Source organism: Mus pahari, chromosome 6 (genome assembly GCF_900095145.1).
Source record: "Mus pahari chromosome 6, PAHARI_EIJ_v1.1, whole genome shotgun sequence".
Taxonomy (NCBI): domain Eukaryota; kingdom Metazoa; phylum Chordata; class Mammalia; order Rodentia; family Muridae; genus Mus; species Mus pahari.
In genome coordinates this window covers 6715137-6719984 of record NC_034595.1, presented here as the reverse complement: position 1 = coordinate 6719984, position 4848 = coordinate 6715137, and the positions used below count along the sequence as shown (strand labels likewise).

Sequence of the window (4848 nt, the reverse complement as noted above, 5' to 3'; positions counted from 1 at the left end):
AGAGGCAGAGGCAGAGGCAGAGGCAGAGGCAGAGGCAGAGGCAGAGGCAGAGGCAGAGGCAGAGGCAGAGGGAGGCAGGAACCACAGCAGAAAACTACATACTGGTGTGTTCTATTTGGCCTCTGCTCAATCTGCTTTAGTATATAGGAGGTACCTAAGGATGACACTGCCCACAGTGGGCTGGACCCTCCCACATCAATTAGCAAACAATAAATATTCCACAGCCATACCCACAGCCCAATCTAATCAACGCATCTACTCAGTTGCGGTTCCCTCCTCCCAGGTGACTCTGGTATGTATCGGGTAGACAACAGAAGTCTACCCACCAGACCCTGCTTTTAGCTATTTTCGATTTGTTGCACTTTGATTTGTTTCCTTTCTGGTTCTTTATTTGAGGCTCACCAACACTCCAAGACAAATATTTCTTGTGTGAATTCCCACTTCAAGATTAAGAAATCCGAAGTATTAACTGACTTAATTAACCAAAGCTATTTTAGAGAAAACTAACTACCAGAATTTGAGAGTCATCTATGTTCTTTTCTCTCTCTTTTTTAAATTGAAGGTACAGTTTTTCCTATACACTGTGTCCTGGTTTTAGTTTTCCCTCCCCTCTTCTCCTCCCAGTTCCTCTATACCTCCCCTTCCCTCTGGATCCACCCCCGTTCTGTCTCTCATTGGAAAAGAACAGGCTTCTAGGAGGTGACAGCCAAACATGACAAATAAAACATAAGAAGGTGAAGCAAAAGGAAAATGTGTATCGGAGTTGGACACAGCTACCTAAGAGGAGGAAAGGGGTCCCAAGAGCAGAGATCAAGTCAAAGCCCCCCCTTTTCATAGTCAGGAGTTCCATATAAATGCTAAGCTGATGGCTACAGTGTATACGGAGGACCAGCTGTAAGCCTGGGTGGGCCCTGTGCTTGCTGCTAATCTCTGTGACCTCCTGTGTGCCTTGGTTAGTGGATTCAGAGTTCCCCATTCCCCTGGTGTCCTCTATCTCCTCTGGCTCTTACAATCTTCCCAGGTCCTATTCTGCTGAATTCCCTGAGCTCTGAGGGGATGTGATTTGATGAAGAACTCCAATTTCAACTCTACGTGATGGCTGGGCTGTGGATCTTTGCATCTGTTCCCATCTGCCACTGGAGGAAGCCTCTCTGGTTGTCTGTGTTCTTTACACGAGTAAGTATCATCTCCTGTTTACTGAGGACTTTTAGAAATAAAACATGGAGAAAGCCCCTAAACCTACAAACATTCCCAGTGTGTTCTTATTTCCAGAAGGCTATGTTAAGAATCCAGAATATCTGCTCTAGGAAAATCAAAGTATCATGGATCAAATAACAACCAACTAATGAGAAGTTCTAACAGGGTTAGCATAATGACAAGTCTATAAGTGGAAAACACAGGCTGTTCTGCATTCTTGCAGACTAGAATTATTCAAGGATCACCATCATAGGGTGCCAGACTTCTTAAAGAGCATTAAAAAAAAAAAAAAAAAAGTCCAACCTTGTTCTCAGCCAGGCTGTTTCATTTTATTTTCTAATTGACTGAGGTCATTTAAAATGAATTGTTACAACCTGGCTCTGGAAATCATCTATTTTCCCATAAAATGTCTTTCCTTGCTTCCACGGGGAAGAGCAGAAAGATAGAACTGGCCTTAGGCCCAAACCATAATTTTAGTAATTACTAGCACAAGTGACTGCAGCCATAATTGAGCCATTCAAAGCCAAATGGTAGTAGTAATTATTTTGTCGTATTTGAATAAAGAGTGTTTTTTGGAGGGAACAAGTTCAGTTGAGCTAAGAAGGCTTAGACAGTCAGTCATGGAGTCAGAGACCTCCCATATGCAGTAGGGGTCTTCCTGGCACCACAGCTCTCTTACTCGACAGTGATATATGCCCCTCGTTATAGATGATGGCCTTGTCACACTTAAACTAATCTCTCTTTGTGTTTTCAGGCCCAGCTCATTCCCCTGGGCAACAGTCATCAATTTACATGGAGAGGCACCGGGAGAAACACAAAACCTATCTATCACAATTGCTCAGAGTGTACTAGCAGTCATTTCAAGCCAAGCATGCATCCACATTTCAATCAGGCTCTACCACTGCAGCATCATAAATAGCGCCAGGAGATGCATTGTTAAGAAAATGGATGGAAGAGAAGAGAGTGACTCCTATGAAATATGGAGGCCAGTGAACTCTCCTCTCATATGACCACCCCAATGCCCATGGAGTTAAGCATGGCTTGCACATAATCCACACTTCCTGCAATCACTTGATTGCTTATGAATAGCCATCTCAGCATGCAAGTAGATACAACAGAAGCCTCATTGGCCTAGGAATGTAGAAGCCTGAGAATCAGGGTCCATATCCGTAAGTGTTCTTTCTCCCAGATGACCAAGGCTGGTCTGCTCTATCACAGACATATTCCCTGGGCCCGTGCTGCCTCTGTTCAAGAAGGAGTTTGCCTCACTTTCCCCAAAGAATTTATTTTCTTCCCAAGCCATATATTTCTCAAGCATTGCTAAAAATGGAAATGGCATAGCCAATATTTTTCATGGTCAAAGAGTCAAATGGAAAGCAAATATTTCAATGTCATAGAAATCATGGTCCCATCCCTCCATCAATTTGAATGGCTAAACCTCCCCTTCCTGAACACAACTTGAATATAATCGGCATACATTTAGTTTACTGCTTCTGCATATTCCTTCAAAAGTTCCTTTCCTTTTCTTAATATTTCTGTCACACAATAATTCAGTTCAAAGCCAGTGAACTAATTTTGGAAAACAAAGCTTATTGGGAGTGAAGTCACACCCAGTTTTTTGCTTGTTTCTATTCTGCGTTCTTGTGATGAGCCTAGAGTCCAGTAGCTGCTATACTAATATATAAATTGCAAGTTTGAAAATATTGCTATTTACCACTTTGCAGAAAATATTTCAAAACCCTGTTCTAGATTATGACCAGCACCTACTGTTATTAATCTACTTGATTGTGGCCTTTCAAAAGATTATTCTCCTCTGAGGATACTCTTATCAATCTCATACAGAAAGCTAGACCATGACACGATTTATTTTGGACCATTTTGAATGCCTTTTACCTGTAAAAGACTAATCTCCTTGTGTTGCTGTATCTCTCACATTCACACACTTAGTTGACTTATTTTACTCTTATCACTAAGAAACCCACTAGAATTGTGAAAAAGTATATACATGAACTGAATTTTAATAATCAGAAGTGCTATGAAATCTGCTCAAAAAAATGATAAAAAGTAAGAGAAGCTCTTGACTAAAAGGGAAAATTCAACACACTTTCCTGTGCATGTTTCACTGGACTAGCACTATTCATGCAACGATTCTATACAACTAAGACTACAGGAAAGCTTAAAGTGGCCAGCTTACATGCAAGTTGGTAGCTTTACAAACTTTCTTTGCAACCCAAGAAGAAGAGCAAGGAAACCAAGATTTTACATAAAAGAAATAAAGTAGTGCATAGGAAGGAGCACAGAGGTATGGGTGAGATGACCATAGACATGAACTCTGAAATGGGACAAGTGGGGTGGAAGAGTGGATAAAGAAACTAGAGATAACATTGTAAAATGATTACCAGGGAAGAGGATATTATCAGAAAACAGATCCCTGACCCAAGTCATTGAGAGGAAAGCTAAATGCCAGCCTTTAGCAGATTCATTCCTTTAGTACTGTGCAGGATGGGGCCATATGCCTGCATGCAAGGCCACCTCCATCAAGTAATCCCGACTGAGTTAGATTGGACTCAGGACGTGGGCCTACTATCCTCAGGTCCTTTGCATTCCCATCTGCCTCTTTGACTCAGATGGAAACTAAGACAATGTCATTGCAGTGTGGATTCCCAGGAGACTGGCCATGAGATTCCGCTTAGTACACAGGTACAAAGAGTCATATTTTGATGATCTGTACCAGATAACTTATAGAAAAAAATTATATAGCAAAAAGGAAGTGCCAACATTAAGCCACATGAAATAATAAATGAATTCTCCGCTTTGTCTCATCTGTGTATAACATTTGCTAACTTTCATGGTTTAGTAAATTCTTAGTCGATTTTTAGTACATAGTTCACAGCTCCTTTGAAAATCATTTCTGTATACTATTTGCTTGATGTCTCTGGGAGCTCCCAGGGATCCATCTGTAAGGGGGGGCAGGAAGGGGGCAACATTTTAGATGTAAATAAATAAAATAATTAGTTAATAAAAAGAGAAGAAATTATTTCTGGAAAAGTTGCTGTTGTAGGAAGTCCTAGTACCTTGTATTTTTATGGTTATGACCACTGAGAAGTCCGACGTGCTCCTAGAACCTTCAAAAGTCAGTTTAACTGCTAACTGCATTCCAAATACTTATGTTTGTCCTCTCAGAGACCTGTAGCTTCCTCCTCTCATGAGTGAAGCGTCATTTTCCAGCAGATGGAGACCATCAGAGCCAACCACAACTGATCAAAGATGCAGGAACAACTGACAATGAGGTGCCTAGCCTCAACTAATAAATCTATAACAGAACAACTACACTGGGACTCAGGGAACCTCTCAGAAGAGAGGGCAAGGCCCCACACCTAGATAAAGAGCTACAGGTTATTAATGACATTGGAGAGAGGAAGAATGAGTCTTCCCTTAAAAATGATCCCTCTAATTGTTGATCTAATACCAAGCTGTCAGCCCTAAAATCATATACATATGCACAAAAGTAAGTAGAATCAGCAAGATATATATATATATATATATATATATATATATATATATATATATATATATGATAGCTAAAGAAAAAGATAAAAAAGGACAAGAGGGTTCGAAAATAAAATAATTTGTAATAACTAATAAACTGCA

At 40.5% G+C, this 4848-nt stretch overlaps 1 protein-coding gene across 1 annotated transcript in view; it reads right to left on the bottom strand.

Annotated features, from left to right (window-relative positions):
* LOC110323767 (E3 ubiquitin-protein ligase Topors-like) overlaps window positions 1-4330 on the bottom strand; it is a 15163-nt gene extending 10833 nt beyond the window's left edge. Inside the window, exon 1 of the mRNA XM_021201127.2 lies at window positions 4272-4330. The gene's annotated coding sequence lies outside the window, so the exon portion shown is untranslated. The remainder of the gene's footprint in view (window positions 1-4271) is intronic.
* Between the last annotated feature and the right edge of the window lie 518 nt (window positions 4331-4848).